The sequence below is a fragment of the Ptychodera flava genome, chromosome 4, assembly GCF_041260155.1.
Source record: "Ptychodera flava strain L36383 chromosome 4, AS_Pfla_20210202, whole genome shotgun sequence".
Taxonomy (NCBI): Eukaryota; Metazoa; Hemichordata; class Enteropneusta; family Ptychoderidae; genus Ptychodera; species Ptychodera flava.
In genome coordinates, this window is record NC_091931.1 from 21,493,776 (window position 1) to 21,514,347 (window position 20,572).

The following is a 20,572-nucleotide window of genomic DNA, read 5'->3' on the forward strand; positions in this document are numbered from 1 at the left end:
ATAACCAACCCCTAATTATTGTTTTAGAATGGCTTAGTATTGACTGAAGTCTATAAATTGAACGAAATCAGCAAAATGTATTTGGGAAGCGCTGTCTATAAATTGAACGAAATCAGCAAAATGTATTTGGGAAGCGTAGATTACAAGGGAAGTATAGATCGCAGAGGTATCGGCGAGGTAAACTTCCTGCGACCAACACTGCATGGCTTCCCCGTGGCGATGGATGTGAATTTTATCTTGCAGGGTTTGTGGTATCGAAAATTATTTGATCCTGTATAATTGTTTTCGAACGTTTAGTATTAAGTTTCAATTATCAATCGAACGAAACAATAAAATGCATCTGGGGAGCGTTGATCGCAAAGGAAAGTATAGATCGCTAGGGAAGTATAGATCACAGAGTTACCTGCGAGTTACATACTTCCTGCGATCAACACTGGCTGCCATGTGCATGCCATTGTGGTGATGCCAACGAATCGTATGTTGCGAGGCTTGTGGCATCGAGGTCAATCAACGATCTCGGATAATTGTTAATCGAATATATAAACTGAACGGTAATAATAAAATATGTTAGAGAAGCCTAGAGATAAAGGGAAGTATAGATCGCAAGGGAAGGATAGATCGCAGAGTTACCTGCGAGCTATACTTCCTGCGATCAACACTGGCTGCCGTTGTGGTGATGCTAGTGAATCGTATATTGCGAGGCTTGTGACATCGATAATCGATCCCTGAAAATTCTCTCGATTTAATATTCTATCTAATTTATCAACTGAACGGTAATAATAAAACACGTTGGAGAAGCGTACATAGCAGAGGGAAGTATAGATCGCAGAGATACCTGCGAGCTAAACTTCCTTCCACTACAATGGATCCCGGATAATTGTTTTGGTATCCCTTGATATTACATCGAATTTATCAACTGAATAGTAATAATAAGATAGGTTGGAGAAGCATAGCTAGCGGAGGGAAGTATAGATCGCAAGGGAGGTAGAGATCGCAGAGCAGAGTCACCTGCGAGCTATACTTCCTGCGATCAACACTGGCTGCTATTGTGATGATGACAGTGAATCGTATTTTGCGAGGTTTGTGCCATCAACATCGATAATCGGTCCCAGATAATTGTTTTGGCATGACTTAGTATTACATCGAATTTATCAACTGATTAGTAATACTGAAATACGTTTGAGAAGCCTAGAGGTAAAGGGAAGTATAGATCGCTAGGGAAGTATAGATTGCAGAGTCAACTGCGAGCTACACTTCCTGCGATCAACACTGGCTGCCATGTGCATGCCATTGTGGTGATGCCAACGAATCGTATGTTGCGAGGCTTGTTGCATAGGCAATCGATCCCGGATAATTGTTTAGGTCTGATTTAATATTACATCGTTATCAACTGAATAGTAATAATAAAATACGTTGGAGAAGCATAGCTAGCAAACGGAAGGATAGATCGCAGAGTTATCTGCGAGCTATACTTCCTGCGATCAACACTGGCTGTGGTGATGCTAGTGAATCGTATTTTGCGAGGTTTGTGCCATCGACATCGATCCCGGATAATTGTTTTAGTATGATTTAATATTAACTTGAGTTTATAAATTGAACTGTAATAATATAGTACCGGTACGTTTGAGAAGCGTAGGTGGCAGAGAGAAGTACAGATGGGGGGGGGGGGGTCGCAAGGGAAGTATAGATCGCAGAGTTGAGCTATACTCTCTGCGATCACCACCGGCTGCCATTGTGGTGATGCCAGTGAATCGTATCTTGCGAAGCGTGTGACATCGATAATCGGTCCTGGATAATTGTATTTTTAATATTTTTAATATATTTAATATTACATCAAATTTATCAAGTGAACGGTAATAATGAAATATATTTGAAAAGCGTAGCTCGCAGAGGGAAGAATAGATCCCAGTCACCTGCGTCTAAGATTATGATCATTGTTCCGCGATCAGACCGACACTGCCTTTACATAGGCCGACTTCATTTATTGAAGTTAGATGTTGCGACATTCGCGGTACGTATCGAGGTGTGGCGGTTAGCTTTTGGCATTTCTTCTTTGAACCGAAAGAACAGATATGCGTGCTGTAGAGTAATTTGTTGGAGTAGCGTAGAAGGGAAGTATTGATCGCAGGTGTGTTTGACAGAAAACCATGCGATCTACCCATCTCTATCTTGTAGTAATTTGATCTATACTTGTAGGCCTACCGATTGGATGAATATTTTATTTATTTGATTTATTAAAGGATGGATGTGTCGATTATGCTTACATCTTCAACTTTGTCAGAACATTATTTATTCCATCATGAGTTTCTTACGTTCACATCGCAATTAATTACAACCATCTCACCATGGCTAATTTCTTACACCAAATAGTAAACAATACACATGATAAAACATGTATATTAATAATACCGAAATAATACACAATCAGACCATACCACATGTACGAAACATTAAAATACACTAACTAATGAGAATTGTGGAGCAAACTTCCTCTATTTTACTCATACATTAGTATAGAGTTTATGACACAATGCAAGGAAGTGATGGCTAGATGAAATTTTTAAATATCCCATTTTGAAGATTTGCAGTCGTCATAACAAAATTAGGCCTACTGGCTGCAAACAGATTACAGCGAAAACGGTGATTAGCGAAAAGCACGCAAAGTTTGCCGAATTTGCAGTTTGCTTCTAACGGCGCTCGCGCAAGCTATAAGGATCTGAAGTACAAAATGAAAATGAAATATAAATCAGCTGAAGGCCTCCACCGGGGGCCTCCATTACATCATGCACCGTAAACGGACCGAATGTACGGCTACATTTGGTTGAAAATCTGCAATCGTGGAGCGTAGATCGCAAGGCAGCATAGCTCGCAAGTCAGCATAGATCGCAGTATATACCTGCGATCTATTCACCATATTTCACGGGCGCACAGGAAATTTGCATAAAACTGTACATTTTTGCATGAACCTAATTAATTATTCATGAGTGGAAGAGTAGATCGCAGGTAGGGTAGGTCGCAGATCACCGGAATACATTATCATAATGAGTCTCCAATTTTGGAGCTGACCCGGACTGGTTTGGGAGACGTTCAAGGCCTACTTTAATCGCTAGATTTTCGCTCCTACACTTTCGCTTAATTTAGGGGAGTTTCACCTCAAACGCACTGACTTTCCTTCGTCGTTCGCGTGTTTGTTTATGGTCGCCAGGATCATAAGCCATAAATTGATTATGCAAAAATTTACAGGTGAACTGTTACGAATCCTGAATAATAGTATTTACGAAACAAGTGTAGTTGCAGTATCGCATGCAATATGTGTATCGCGATGCACGGTCACAGAACTGCCGTTGCTGTTTATTACGTGTAAACAGTGAATTTATTTCAAACTTCAATAGGGCTAAGAATAGACAAATTTGGAACGCTGTTATGGTTTTAGCCATATGAGGAAAGAACATTGCAAATAAGGGAAAAGATAATCCCCTTTCATTATAGGGTTGTTATTTACAATCATGACTTCATCGTTTAACGTATACCACATACTTATCTGTCAAGTCATGCACCCTTTTTTCAAAATATAAACCAGAAAAATTTGTTTTACTAGGTTTTCTGAAACTTACCTTGTATGATTTTTTTGCGTGGATCGGAATCGTGTTCATCTCTACGTGATTGACGGGTTGATTCCATTACTAGTATTTTACAACTTATCCAAAGAAATGATCCATGATAGTTGCTAAAATCATATCAGAACTTTCTACGGACGGATATAACTTTTTGTGTACATGTAGTTTGAACAAATTGTTTGCGTCGCGTCAGTGAATGGTTGCCAGCCGCACTGGAAGTCTTACATCTCGCTATATTTGGAGTGGCGCTCCCTTATTTGACTGAGCACATCGTCTCCGATTACAACATAAGAGACTCGCGATTTTCGCTCTGTTTATGTATCGATGAAGTTTACTATAGTCCACTCACCATTGCAGCGAGGTTTGGCCAAACAAATATAAAATGTTCATTAAATTCCTATGCCATGTCAAGATTATTCAAAATTAATGTCAAAGTATTGCCGTAAAGTAAATGTATAGTACTTCTCAGAAATCCGCGGTGAAATGCGACTCTGTCAATGATTTGTTGAAGTTGTCTCTAACATCAGAATGTGCCTCGCGGGGACAGATATTCGGACTCTCAGACTTGCCTGGTTTGTGCACAGGGTACCCAGACATCTGGTTGTTGTTTATATTGTTGTTTATGCTTATTAGTCAAGTTTTTTGTTGACCAATAAAATTCAACGAAGATAACTGTTGTGTTGCTGTTGGTTCAAACGTAACGTAGATGTCATAAGAAATGCTACAAGGACGCTATCTTATCATTTTACTTTATTTCAAGAGGGTAGTCCGAGTTACAAAAAATAATTGTAATTTACATCAGAAATAAATGCAACATATCCTACTCAGAATACCAGTTATTACTAATACCATTTATTACTAATACCAGTTAATACCAGTTGTTACTTTATTTCAAGAGGGTAGTCTGAGTTACAAAAAATAATTGTAATTTACATCAGAAATAAATGCAACATATCCTACTCAGAATACCAGTTATTACTAATACCAGTTTATTACTAATACCAGTTAATTCCAATTGTTACTTTATTTCAAGAGGGTAGTCTGAGTTACAAAAAATTATTGTAATTTACGTCAGAAATAAATGCAACATATCCTACTCAGAAAACCAGTTATTTCTAAATGTTGAAATCATGTTGAACTCATAACTACTTTTTATTTTATAAAACAGACTCTGGTGTTGGCAATGCTAGCAATGAAGAGGTTAACGGAATGAATGATTTGATTCAAGCTGAGAAGGAGACAGCTACAATCAAGGAATCTGATGATCATTTGTAAGTATCTGTAAGCTGTTGTTGATACCAACGATTAGTGGGCATACAATTTACACGTTTATTTATATATTTATTTATTTAGATTTATCCAAAGTAAATGGTAAAAAAGGTCTACATAGGATGACCAAAACAAGCTATGGCCAATAGTTGCCGATTTAATTTTTTTTTTCGCGTACAGATCGGACCTCTGGATGAAGGTCTGATAGTTCGGTGTATTTCGAACGGACATTCATTGAAAAAATGTATTAAATGTAAAGAATGTATTTCGTGCATGAATAAATGTAAAAAATGTGAAACGTGCAGAATTCTTGTCTACTAGCCATGGATGACCAAAACAGTTGCAAATCATCTATACAACGTCAGTCCCCCATAACACACTACAGAACAAGCAAATGGAAAAGGTGACGTAAAATATACAATTTAAAGTGAAAAAAACAACATTGCAAATGACCTTGATATACAATATCACACGATCCATGTCCATGGTACGACCACATTTACCAACACGTAATATTTGCGCCTTATTAACCTTTTCTTTGGATATTATTTTTGCATAGATCGAATAATTGTGTGTCTGATGAAGACAGACCAAGGAGGAACAGAAGTCAGAATGTTGTCTGGCGTTTCTTCCACCTAGTTAGGAAACGGATGAGTCGTGTGTTCGGCCATATTCAGTAAAGTGATGAGGTAAATAGAGTTTGACAACTAGAACAGCACTGGCTGTAGTTAGACAGACATGAATACGCAATTAGCCAAATACAAGGATTTGACTGATAACTATGCAATTTGCAAGCCAGACTGGGACCACGGAGTTGAAGCAATGGCGTACAGGCTTGCATGTAGCCAAAATATCAACGTCTGAACAGGCAGATTGGTTTTGTTATTTGAACAGTCTCAATCAAAATTACACAAAAACATGGTATTATGTTTTTATTTTCTCTTTGTTATTTATATTTATTATTTATTTATTTTTCCATTTGCTCGAGTAATTCGACTGGAACAAAGGACGAAGTGAAAACGTCGAAAGGGAAAAATACAGTTATGTCTCCAAGTCAATAAAATCAGAATTACTTTACCACGTCAACGACCGGGTATTGCTGAAATCTCAATTTATTTCATATTTATCAGTTTACAGGTATCAAACATCAATTCTACACATTACACTTACAGTTGTTGAGGATCTTCGAAGGAACTGGGGAGACAGAGACCATTGAGTGATACTTTTTCACAGGTTACAATGGAGTGAATGATCACCAGATATGAAGTGTCCTTAATGAAAATTAAAACGTGATACACTAGAGCATTTTAAAGTCACGATCGGAAGGGCAACATCCGACTTTGATTGATTCTGACAGAAGTGGACGAGCGCGACATTTCAAATGTGATGGAGATCAAGGCCGCTGGATCGTACTCAAAATTAACTCTTGGAAGCATCCGTGACCACAATGTAATGAAATATCTGTCGAAAACAACACCTGGACGAACGTACTTTCAAGGACTTCATGGAAAATGAAATCAATATGAACAGGTAAGTCGTACGCTTCCTTTTTACGCAAATTACATATTTTAATCTATTGAATGTGAAGTGCCAGCCGAAACCACAAACTTTCATCCGCTACGTAGAATCTGGCATAGGCTATCTTACATGTACTACTCAATAGGGGCGTTAATAGCAATATTGTTAAACGGGTTGCCCATTTTTTATAGATGCAGAAAACAAATATGAAAGAAAGTGTAAACTGAGTTTGAAGCTAGTGAATATCGTCCGGCATGATCGGCCCTGAATCTGTATACTATATGCACACACAGCAGTATATTCAAGGTTTGATTTGGAAATAAACAAACTATGTATTTTGGAAGGAAATGAAAAGTAATTGCATCCCTTGAAACATCAACTTCCAATATCATGTCATTAAACAAGCTGAAACACGTGTAATGCCTACACTAAAGCAAACGAAACAAAAATGTGCAATTTAGGGTGATCTTTGGGTTTTTTTATTATTCCTTTTGCTGTAGAATGGCTTGATTACGAGCACTACCTGTTGAATTTTACTAGCCGAGTTACTTCAAGAATTCTATGCGTCTGCTTGAAAACGAGATGGTGAATTGTACAGCAAATCCTCCTTATCTGGTTTGCGAGCATCAATTCATCGCCATATTACATGTCCCCAATACCATCGATAGATAAATATTATGCACAACAGGGATATTCCTATTCATGCTGGATAATCGTATACATTATCAGTAATAATCAGGCAGTACGACGTCACAAAATTCACAGGTTTTGACAAAGCTATGATATTATTATAAGAGTCCAAGCAGTATTAGAATATTTGTATTGTGACGCAAGGTAGTCTTACTCAGAAAAACAGAGCAACAATTGAGTCTGTGCAGGAAAGAGCTCTTAGAATCATACATTCATTGTTGTCATACAGTAAATCGCTTTCTATACTGAACCTGACACTTTCGAAACGCTGTAACGCATAAAATTATTTAGGAAATTTGCTGAAGACGTTTTGAATCCCAAGCTTAAACTTACTCATCATATTCCTCCACTTGCCCGTCACAAATATGCCACAAGAAATTGTAAACAGGAATTTTAAAATTCGCACAAAATGCAAAGAATTCAGTGCTGTGGTATATTGTTTATAGTTACTCCCAAATGCTTGAGGCATTCATGGCTGTTCTCTTCTGTTAGGTGGTGTTTTACTGTTTAAGGTTGGTTTTATCATTCATTTTCAGTTTCACTCTGTGTTTATACGCCCCGTTTATAGTTCTGTGCCTTATTGTTACTTTTGGAGGGCCCTCAATGTCTTGGTAATGTAAACCTACTTTAATTTCTTTGGTCACAATTTGGAATATTATTAATCCATTATCATTATTATTATCAAGATCACAACTTACTGAAGGCACTCCATGCATTTAGCATTATCCATAATGATTTGAAGTTATCTAAAATTGTTGTGAGTAGTATGTATGATAAATCTTTAGGTGTATCACAGTTAATGTTGCCAGACCACATATTGTACCTTTATTTAGTCCTAAATTTACAGCAAAACATTTATATTGATGGAGTTTTGGCCATATTTGCATTTGCAGCCGGCAGAACTGACGACAAAACTCACTGACTTTACATTCAGTTGTTATGCAAAGTCTCCAAAGTTCAACAGAGCAGTTTCACTAAATGTTTATCAATCCTGTTTTAGTTAATTTTTCGGTAATGCAAACCTATTTTAATTTCTTTGGTCACAATTTTGAGTATTATTAAACCATTGTTATTATTATATTATTATTATTATTATTATTATTAAGATCACCAACTTACTGAAGACTCCCAACAGATTCAGCATTATCCATTATGATTTCAAGTTATCTAATATTTTTGTGAGTAATAATTATGATAAATCCTTGGATGTATCATAATTAATGTTGTCTGACCACATACTGTACCTTATTTTAGTCCCCTATTTACAGAAAAACATTTATATTAATGGATTTTCGGGAAACATTAAGACGTGATTTTATATCATTTTTGCTTTTGCAGAGGCCAAAACTGACAACAAAACTCATCAACTTTACATTCAGTTGATGTACAAGGCCGCTGAAGTATGCTCCACCGGAACTTTATAAGTTTGATGTAAGTCCCAGCATGTAACAAAGCCAAAGACATCTGGGCACTCCACTGTTGCATGGCTCAGCTCGTCACCTTGAGGACAGCCCATGATGAAGTGTGTATCAATGGTGACATCATGGAAGAAGTCATCGCCAAGGTCGAAAATGGCAAGCCAGTACCTCTCAACATTGCCTGGTCAAGAATGCAAAATTATGTCAGACCTTGTTGCCTTGTCAACGAAGTCCACATTGAGTTCTTTGTTGCCGTCGGATTATAAGTTTGAGTTTTATAAGTTTGAAATCCAAGCATGCAACAAAGCAAAGGACATCTGGGCACTCAGCTGTTGCATGGAGCAGGGTCTAGTAGCATACCTTCTAGCTTACACATTATCTCCAACCACCGGCAGAGCAACTCCGCATGCAAAGTAGACATTAGCAATATGGCAATCAACCAAGTGCGACCAATCTCCATCATAGATAGATGTCTTGGAGATTTTATTGATGAGATCATTAAAACCATGTGAGGACTGTTGTACCGACAGAAAAAAGAATCATTTACACCACTGTCCAATCTGCCTTGCGTATGTTAACCCTAACCATTATTATTATTATTATTATTATTATTATACCATTATTATTATTATTATTAGCTAACCCTTCTAATAAACGTGTGACAAATAGGGCCCAACCTATTACATCAATCGCTATGAACATACACACATTGCTTTGGTCTGAGATTGGAGCTGTCTGAGGGCGCAGGTATGCTGCTAGATACTTACGATGGTGGTTGCATGGCTCAGCTAGTTAGTACTTTGAAGATGGCTCAGAACAAATTGCGTATCAACATCATGGAAGAAGTCATTGCCAAAGTAGAAAATGGTGAGCTACTTGTACCTCTCAACGTTGCTATGTTGGAAGAAGGAGACTTCAAGGAACTGTGTCAACGTTGCTGTGATATGGAACCATCTAATTGACCCAGCGCCAAGAAAGTCTATCAAGATCTGAAGAAATTGCTTGCAAAAAGAAAGACCATCCAACTGACGAATATTCACTTCCATTGTCATGTACACTCATATCGGAGTCTGTTTGTTATTCATACCTCACATCAGTCAAGAATTCAGAATCAATTTAAGTCCACTACTGAACTCTTCCATTGCCATCAGGTTGTTAACCATATAGCTCCCACCATTGGCAAACGGGATTGACAATTTCTGACCAATCGAGCCACAACGGTGACTGAGTGGATCCAAATTCGCTCATTGGTCACTCTTTTAGGCCAAGAAAAAGTAAATGGTGCTGTTCCCATAACTATGGTTTTCAAAAATAGGGTAGGTAGGTCAGCAGGGACTTTTTTTCCCAAAATATTTTTATTTTTAAATATGCACTTTTCAGGGGTTCAGGGCAATCAAACACTGGCTGCAACATTTCCAGAAAAATGTACCATACATATAAAAGGCATAAAAACATAAAAGATGTCCTCGTTCAAGCAAAAATCAAATGCCAGGTAATGAACACATAATTTTAGGGATTTTCCTTTTTTTTTTTGCTTCGGTGTTTACATAGCTCTAAAAAGTTTAGGGTAGGTCTGGTTATCGGAACAGCACAATTTTTTTCTTTGGCCTTATTTCTCTACCATTTTCAAGAATTTCTGTATGAGTTCAATCAATCTTTTCAGGGTAAGATATTTCTAACCTGTTCACCATTACTGTCAAAGTATCAGAGAACAATAATCTTTTGTATGAGTGGCAACAGCGTTTCTCACATCCAGTGGGACAGTCGGGACGGCCGGGTGGGTGATAAGAAAGGGCAAGGAAGAAATCAATAATTTTTTCAGTTCTCTCCTCTGTCAATGCATTCTGTCCCATCAGTGTCGCTACAATTTTTCTCTTCTCTGTGATGGCTTCCTTCTTACAGCTCCTCTTTTCTTAATTGTGGCAAAGTTGACAACTCTGTAATGTAGCGTTGTATGAAGATGAATACTCATCATCCTGGTGGGCATCTATCTGTAGTAGTAATGACAAATTTTGGTTTGAGCTAGGAAATCTACATGTTAATATTGAACTTCATTACTTTGACAAAACTTTTGACATGAAACTGAATACATCAATCTCTTAACATAAGTTTCCAGCACCTTCAATTTATCAATTTACAACATGCAAATCCACAAGGAAGTCACTTGAATGGTTGTGACAAGATGTGTAGGTTTCCACTCAATCCTGTCTTTCTAACTGCTACCTCAGTTCTTCTTTCCAATCAATTTAAAATATATAACACATGAATTATCTACTTCAGCTTCACCACAACACTACACAAATACCAGGGTCCACACTCCACACCAGTCTTTAAGATTGGTACTGTGCATGATATTGGCAATTTACTATCCCGCCGAATGACCATGTTTTACAAACACCAGGTTCTGCATTGAACAAACATGAACTGCAGGAATAATGGAGTTCCTGAAAATGAGGAAATCAGGATCAACAACAATGACATTTTTGAAAATGAAACTGGCGCGGAAAGTTTGAACTTAAGCTCTGCGTGGCTCGGCTGCATGTTGCATGTTGTTACCATTTGCCATTTGGAGGCGCAGTCGTTCACAATACACAGCTATTATTTTCCTGTTGTGACTTGTCGTATTTTTACTTGTTAAAATATAAGCTTAAACATTTTTAATTGACCAGCAGAACAAAGCGTACGCGTTGGTATTCATATAGTACATAAAAGTAGTAAAACAGCTGAGCGAACAGAGCTTATAAAACCGAAACACCTTATATATATATTCGTTGTCCGTGTTATTTGCTTTCTGTTTTTCTCCATTTGCTGCTTTTTTATTTTGCACCTAAGTACACAAGTACAGTTTTACCGAAAACAAACAAACAAACAAACAAACGTAATATTCAGTACTGCGACTGACACCTTTCCACCCTTCACAATTAAGTTGGGCGTCTTTCACAGTCGTCTATGCAGAAAAATCAAACTCGACTACACTACCGAAAACTACTCGACGGAGATTGCGCACATTTCGTATGTTCTCGATTCATTAATATATTATGGTGTTCCGTTCACAAAATTCAGTGATACAGAATCCGGATACAATATCGGTCAATAAGACACTCCGCAGAAAGACACTCTAGTGTAGGTTGTGTACACAAATTTACCCATGCGCAAGGCAGACACGAAAAATTGAAAATAAACGAGTCGGTGTACATACCTGTCAAATGTTTTATGCTCGTTGCTACAACATATACAAGAAATTTCCACGTACCATGTATGGATGGACGTGTCATCAAGTTTTCCCTGATCAACTCACGAATATTTCCATCTTACATAAATTCGGCATATATCTTATTCTTGAAGATATTAAAGCTGATTGGTATAGCTACTATATCCAGATTCCATATTCACAGATCGTGGAGAGTTGGTCACTCGCACTGCGAGGTAGCTCGGTCATTCTTCCACGTGTCGTCTTCGCTTGCCAAGGTCTCTTCTCTGAGTTGCTGGATGCTCCCGAAAACTGTTAGTGAGTGGGAAGTAACGGGCCCTTGCGAGAGGACGACATGTCCACATGGGGGCTGAGAACGCGCGAATCGGAGTTTGACCCAATATTTCGACGGACCACATAACTTTCGCGAAGGGCTGATGTTCTTTTCATAACACGAAAAAACGCACCAATATTACACCTCTTGCCTATGTTTTAACATATCCTGATACTAATCCAAAATTGAAAAGCCATTTAAATTGTGAAAACTTATGTTTGCAATTTCATATTTAGATTGTCCGCTTTGAAATTTAATCACAACCCCTCCTACCAAGTGGAATGGTCCCCACTGCGGAACAATATCATAGGTGATGCGGTTGCCAGCTCTCCTTGGCCACCATCCATGTACGAATACATCGAGGAGTAAGCAAGATCGATTACAAGTAATTCATGATCCTTGATTATTTACTCGAACAATATATCCTAACTTCTCACATAATAGTTGTATACCCATAGAGGGGGCTCTGTTTTCTTTTTGTTTGTTTCTTTATGTATACGAAATACATTTGTAAAGTAGGCCTAAATGTTTATTTGAAATGAAGCAACTCATAAGGTTTTTGAAATGAAATAAGTTTTTTCATACGAATAAATCGGTTGGAATTTTTATCTGCCATTTCTACAGACAAAACTTTAAAGGATCGAAGCTTAAGGCATATCATCGCCTCATAATGATGAATAATGCATGATTTCCCATTAAACTTCAATATTCTGAATATTCTGTTACAGTGTCAGCATGAACATGAGTTAGTATAGTTTAATGTGTGTAGTCAATACCCCTGAAATGCCTTTGGAAGTTTTGTTCAAGAAACAATCACGTGACCTTTTTTTAGAGAAAATAGTGCAACTTTACAAAATAAAAATGCCAAGATTTCGCACTTAAAAAAAACACCGCGGGAGTTTATTTTATTATTCATTTCGTCAGCGTACGAAAATAGTTACGGAATAACTGAAGGGAGGCAGTCGTCGGAACTCTGCTCAAAGGTTGCCAGGGACCCCTACGGCCGGTGTAAACACTAGGATACGTTGGCGAGTGATGAAAGTTAAAACATGTTTGTGAACAATGAATATCGTAAAATTCAAATGTTACAGCTATGTTGACTTGATGCATCTAGATATCATGCATGAAATACTTTGTTTGTAAACAAGAAAAGTCGCACACGCGCAGTTCCGTCGACGACGTCGACTGCCTCCTTTTAAAACCCCCTTTAAGATACATTCTGTTGCTTTTGCAGCAGCGTTTAAGGAATTGTAGGCCTACCACCCCTCTGTTCATCAGTTTGCCCTTCCTTAGGGACTGGACGTAAATTAGCAGGGGGGAGGACCGGGGGATTTGGAGGAGGGTCATAAATTTTTGGACCAAATTTTGGGGGAGGGTCATGATTTTTTGGCCACTCCCTTGCGAAATCCCCCCGGCCCTCCCCCCTGCTAATTTACGTCCAGTCCCTTATCCTATACAGATACGGGGAAACGGTGAGTTTCTCGCAGAATATCAGACAACTAACACAAGTAGTGTGATATAGTGTCCCAGTCCTGGGTCATGTTTCTACCGGTATTTCTACTGCTTTCAAACCTACGTCCAATAGCAAGCCGAGATTGGTATACTACTATATCTAAATTGGTAAGTGGGCGACACAATTGCTGGACAAAATTTCTAGGAATGAATCTTACGAAAAATTACTTCAATGGTTTGATTTGTAATTGGACGTGTGTGTACACAGGGGAAGCATCATGGTAATGTTTGTAATGCAGCAGACTCAGAACAGCAAGATGATCAATTCGAAATCCTGCCATAGCCAGGGCATCAGACCTACCCTGAAAAGAAGGCTGCGTTCCAAAATAGAAAACGATGTCATACCCAAGAGCAAATCATTTTACTCCTCATAGTCATACCTCTTATCCTGTAGTTGAGTTTTCACCCTGTGGACATTTGGTCGGAAAACAATGTATTAAATCCCTTCATATATGACTTTGTCTTCATTTTGTAGTTGCCTCTAGTCGGAAAGTACGACATCATGTTGAAGATCGCCAACTCGCTGAACGCCCTCCACGGATTCGGCATCATCCATAATGATTTGAAGTTATCTAATATCCTGGTAAGTATGATAAATTCTTCACTGTATCACTGCCATGCTGCACAACACATTTTACCTGCATTTAGTCCTCTATTCACAGGATAGCACATACTGATAGAGTAGAGGGCTATATTAACTCTCGATTGTATCTCATATTTGCTTTTGCAGTTACAACGACCAGAAATGAAAGTCAAACTGACCGACTTTTACGTTCAGTTGCTACGCCAAGTCTCCCAAGTTCAACGGTGCAGGATCACTCATGTACGCTGCACCGGAACTGTTCAAGTTTGAAGTTCCGCCATGCAACAAAGCCAAGGATATGTGGGCACTCGGCTGTTGCATGGCTCAGCTCGTAACCTTGAAGACGGCCTACGATGAACAGAGTGTCGACGGTGAAATCATGGAGGAAGTCATTGCCAAGGTCGAAAATGGCGAGGCGGTTATTCCTCTGAACATTACCATGCTGGAGGATGGACAGTTTAAAAATCTCTGTCAGCGCTGCTGTGACATGGACCCAGCAAAACGACCAAAAGCAAAGAAAGTGTACCGAGAGGTGAAGAAATTGCTTGCAAAAGAAAAAGAAAAGCAAAACAAGGAATATTCACTTCCATTACCGTAGTAATATGTACAGAAGACAGTTGGTTATTGTGACCACATAGTCACCTGTCGAAAAGGCAGAATTATGGTAGCCTTTGTTGCCTTGTCGACGAAGTAGGAGTTATCAATATTGTCCGTACAGCCCAACCATTGGGAAATACGGCGGACAATTTCTGACTTATCAAGCCACACCAGATACCAGCTATTTTCAGTTCGTTTCATTACTCTGCCGATTTCGAGAATTTATGTATAGTTAACCCTTTGACTGCAAGACATTTTGACGTGTTCACGATTATTTCGATCGGGACAATGATTGAAAAATCTGCGCACCGCCCCCCCCCCCAAAAAAAAAAAACCAATTCAAAAAGTGTATTCCATGAGATGACGAGTCCGTTAAGTAAAGAACATGATGGGTACCTGTTTGGAGTAACAGTATTTACCTAGACGTCCTGTCCAATGATACTATTATCGCTTGTATGTGTTTGGGTACAGAACGGACAGCCCCTGTGACTCTAGGCCACAGGAGCCTTCGTGTGTTCGACATAATTATACGGAATGAAAGGACGTTTGCCAATCATTATTCTCCAAGATTAAAGTCTTCTTGGGCGAATATGCAACGTTGTCAGATTCAACCTTCATCGCAAGTGTAACACATGATGGCACTTCGAAAAGCAAAATGGGACTTTGTTATGTTAAATTGTGAAATGGAATTTAGAAGAATAAAGAGGAGAGTAATAATGTTGTACCGTGAAATATAACGTTGAATTGTGAAACTTAAACGTTGAAGTAACAGGTCGAGTAGTAGAATGTAAAATAAAATGTAGAAGGGGACATAGGGAGTCAAGTTTTAAAGTTGAATAAAGAATATACAGAAAGTCGAAAGAAATGCTGAATTGTAAAATTGAATTCAGAATAGAACATAGAGAGAGAAAGAGACATAAAAAGTGGAGTTGAAAAAAAAATTAATACAGAATAGTAATATAGAAAGTCGAAGGAAAGGTTGAGTTGTAAAATTGAATGCAGACCGACACAGGGGAAGACGACAAGAAAGTACAACACAGTGGCTATAAATTCCAACCAATGGTGAAGCAGCCGATCTGTCTTCACACTTTTTGGAGTGGCTTGAAACTCAACCGTACTCTTGCACAGGCACTGGGAATTGCCAATATGTTATACGTTGAGAGCATCTTTTTTTTACGGCACTCTACAATGAACACCCAATGCGCCTGCGCCTTTGGACACTTGTATGCACGCTCAAAATGTCCCCTACTTTTCGCGTCGTAATGATCATGATGATTGTGTGCCACTTATGGAGATCTACGAGTAGCCATGACCCCTAATTTCTTTAATATACCCTTGCAATCAGGAAGTCCCAGGACATGTGATGCAAACATATTGCTTTGTAAAGGCTGCTCTGTGTATGGGGAAGGGGTTTGTTACCGATACTTGTGTGAGAACAAGACTAAACTTTTCAACTTGCGAAATCGACATGTTAAACTCTGAGGGCGCACACGAGACTCCATGTTAATCGTCCCGCGTATAACATTCTCTCCAAGGTGTACTCCCCAAAGCATCGTAATTGAAGAAAAACTCAGTCGTCCAGCCATTTTTCCTCTTGCAAATTAAAATGATGAAGACTATTCGCATTGTTTCACAATAGCTAAGCATTCTCAAATATTTGTTATTCGAGTCAAGTGCACATTCGGCAGAAAAGCTTAGTAACTAAATACGTATGATTCAAGTATAGTTATCTTAAAGTTTAGTCAGCCAATCAACATCGAAAAAATTGTCAAGTTCCAATGCCATATGTAAGGATCACAATGGCAATACCTGTGTTTACAAAGTACTGGGATACGTAAACCGACTATTTTGCCATATTGCCTTGTGTCCAGAGTTACACCTTTCGAGTCTGAAGACTCCCAAGTCCTCCGAAGGCTCACCATTTCCATCTCCACTTGCGCCACTCTCATCAACGAAAATGTGGAAAGAAACGTTTGTGTGAACAGATTAAAGTCATCGTTGCATAAATCGTCGCCGGATGATATTTCATGTTGATCAAAAGAGAAACAATCGACCCGAAATAGCTATTGGGCTAAAAGTCTACGCGCGGAGGTAAGGAAGGCAAAACTCCTTTCACCTCCATGGTCTACGCCTAGGCCGCAACTATATTTATACTAGGTATAAAAATCTTGTAAATCTTTGTTAGATGTAACTTTTATGCATTTTGCAGAATGTTTGTTGGTCAATAAATTTTCTTGCTATGACCCCAGTGTCGTAAGACACTCGTGTTCAACTTGTCAACTCAGTCCATATATGCATAATGTTCAATGTTGTTGTTGACAACTTAATAACTTTATTTCGGACTAGAAGACGTTTTTCAGCAATGATATCGCATATTATAAACAAGGCATCATGCTTGCAAGGCTAATACTCTGTATCTCAACATAATCAAGGAAGAAAGGGATGACAATATACTCGTTTCCTACCAGAACTAGAAAAATGAAAATATTATAAAGAAGTCACAGATATTGTCCCGTTCATTTTTGTTTACTGCCTTGCTGACGGTTCATGAGTGAAGAGGGCCTACGCCTAGATTTGTTTGTGACGAGTAACTGTGTGCTTAACCTCTCTTTTTTCAAAAATATCTGAGTAGATTTATTTTGACGCAGTGTAAGCGTTACATTTATTTACTTATTGTTTTGGTGACTGAACTTTCAATTACGTTTTCGACACTCTTCATTTTCATGTTTTCAAATCTATCAACGCTTTGAACTTCACTCAAATTGTACATGAGTATAATTTACTCTCGTACATGCCACATCTGAGCTCAAGCGAGTAGTATTCTACCCAGACGAGCACAACAAATCGTTTTGTAATGACCATACATGTACCCCATGAGCCTCTTTAATGGCAACAGCATGCTGAAATTTTGCAGTTATGGTAGAATGCGTCTCGGGGACAGATATTCGGACTCTCCACGTTTTACAGTTTCTTTCTAATCTAACTGTGGGGGCTTATTTTAGAGCTCTTGGAGCAAGAATGATTTCATCGTCTTAGTTTTTATCAAAAATCACAAATCCCGTTGAGTTAACACGAGGATGGCCGCCATTTTGAATTTCAAATATTGGTAAAGGCGAGGTAATTTGTTTCTCATGGCCCAAGCTTCAGAAGGTGACCCCTGATTTTTATTCTTGATTTTGTAAGAAAATCGGTAAAAGTTTAACAGAGGAAAGTTTGAGCAAAACTTAAAAATTAAGTGTTTCACTTTAGAGGCGCGTATTACCTTAAAACAGCTGAAATGGTGTGTTTGAGCGTGGAGATACATACCTCCATGGTTTGAGCCAAGACGTTTCTGTTTGGTACATAATACGTGCTCATATAAGAACAGCGTCATCGCACAGGCAGTAGGAGCAAGACACTTTATGCCGTCTGTGGTCACAGGCAAAGCAGGCAGCGGCCAGGCCTGCCGTCAAAGTTTGAAAAGTTTTGAAACTATTATCCAATGAAATTGTTCGTTCTGAAAGTCAAAAAGTTGAACCAATCAGAGATGTTGTTGTTTGCCTGCGTAAAGATGGCGGTAAGTGGAGGACTCATTTGCACTTCAAGTTCGTTGAATTCCAAGGAGAACAGCTCTTGCTCAAACAACTGTAGGATTGCCTATTGTGAAAACTAAGTAGCTCATACTGAGTAAAGGTCTCACGGTAATGCCACTATATTTAAAAAGTAGGACGACATTTGAAGAAGAGTTCAATGATGTCAATTTATGCCCGACCCTACAGACTACGAACCACAGCCTGCCTTGGCGGCGGCGATCGTCGGGCCTCGGCCTGGCCGGGCCCGACAACGGCTTGCGTACTCAGTGCCCAGCGCCATATCAATGAGGGACCCTGCCTGCACTACACGAACAAAGTATTAGTGCAGAGAAGGTCGATAGGGTAGACTATCCAGCCACAGTCACACTCTGATGGCCGGACTGTGATCCAGCCAACAATCTGCTGACTACTGTGCTACTATTGCCAACAGACATCCGCATAGCCCTGCGTACCGTGCTGTGTGTTCCCGGCGTTATATTCGGCCTCCCACCAGAGGGAGGCCGTATAACGCCGGGAACACACATCACGGTACGCAGGGCTAACATCCGCACAACTTCTTATAAACTAAGTTTGTGGCCCATACGTCTCCATTTTCCCCTACATGTTTATATTTTTAAATCCTTTCAGGGCTAGGGGCATATCACGGGCCAATTGATTTGTTGGCAAATTGCTGAAATTTTACCGATTGTTCAATGTTGATGGGCAGTAGTTTGTGTCTTCTATCATGTCAAAAATTTCCAAAATTTCCGGAATGCTTGCTGAAGTGATGCTGTAAAATGCCATGATAAACAGAATTACAGATTTTTACATGGTCATATATAGTTGATGTTTGTCATATAACCGGGCATATAATGTATGAGTCCAGAGAAAGTTGCTGTAGTATATGTCAAAATTGTGTAACTCTGTGTTTGATGAGAAAAATGGAGTTGTATAGAATACACTATACTACCGACCGTTGAGAGCAAAGGAGCAATGGTGGTATTTTATGTGTATTGGAATTTTCTTTTGAAAATTGATAAACAGGTCAGATATGAAAAATATTGAAGGGAATATTTAGTGACTTGGTCAATAAAAGTTTGAGAGGTGATATGATAACTTTTTCTGTTTTTACTGTGTAATGCATATAATCTTTGTCCCCTCTATGTCTAACTTTTCACAATTGATGCTCCATTTAATCAGTCCCTTGTCAATACACAAGAGTCTGATTTTCATTTTATTGTCTGACAAAAACCACACATTCAATTGAATCTACCATCATATTTCCTGCCAGTCATTAAGTGGTTTCAGCTTCCATTATCCTTTCATCACCTGATATCAGTTCACCCTCGTTGTTCTCAATTGGGGATGGTGTGCACTCAGTGTGGGCGGGGGGAAGAGGAGGGGAAGGTTAAAGGTCAACCAGATATCATAGGCAGGGATTTTAGAGGAGTTTAGGTACAATAGCAAGTTTAAGTAATCAATTCAAAGGTTAATAGATGTTGATATAGCTGGGGTACTCAGGTCAGTGCATGCTGCATGGATGTGATTATAGAGGCAGCATGGGCATTGATTTGGAAGCTGTACCACGGAGAATTACAGTTTGGTGAACGAGTCATGGATAAGTGAATTTTCAATAAACAGGATGTGTATTAAGCTATGCAGTGTCCAATAACCCGGGAGTGTTTGGCTATTTGTAAGACAAGTCAAGTTTTCAACAACCCCTCAGGTAGTCATAACACCTCAGCCGTAGCTGGATTTCATTACCATCACAAAAAGGGCTCTCCACGCTTGAGCTGTGCGCGGCATAGTTCTCCCTCTTGGCAGGATGGAGTGTATCAGGCATTGCTGAGAAGGAATTTTAAAAGCTTTCCGCAAAGAAACTCTCGGAAGAGTGTGATGAAATATTTCATGACTTTGTCTTTTTCAGCCGAGAAGAGTCTTAGACAGCTTGTTCGAGAGAAACTGTGGATGGGTGTTGATTTTGTGTTCTGATGTGCTATTCCTCCATGTAGGGAGTGTACATCGCTTGGAGATAAAGTCAGTACATTGCTTGAAGATAAAGTCTGTCAACCCAGGAATTAAGGTATTTATGACATGTGCGCTTTACCACATACTTTTCTTCAACAAATGTTGTGGTGATAATTAACTTGTACTTGTCAGGTAATATACTTGCTCATAGTGAGGTGGTCTTCCTTTTTCTCAATATTTAGGTTTTAACCCAACTGTTGAAAACAATAGGTCTCTTTAATGATATCATTAATTAAAGTGTGGAAGATTCTTTATGTAGATTATT

The 20,572-nt window shown here is 38.8% G+C and overlaps 1 long non-coding RNA gene across 1 annotated transcript; it reads left to right on the forward strand.

Annotated features, from left to right (window-relative positions):
• Nucleotides 1-3,801: 3,801 nt before the first annotated feature.
• Nucleotides 3,802-8,565, forward strand: LOC139131181 (uncharacterized). Its single transcript, XR_011552068.1, has 5 exons — nt 3,802-3,978; nt 4,786-4,888; nt 5,446-5,575; nt 6,017-6,416; nt 8,433-8,565. It is a non-coding gene; the product is annotated as an uncharacterized lncRNA (long non-coding RNA).
• Nucleotides 8,566-20,572: the final 12,007 nt, after the last annotated feature.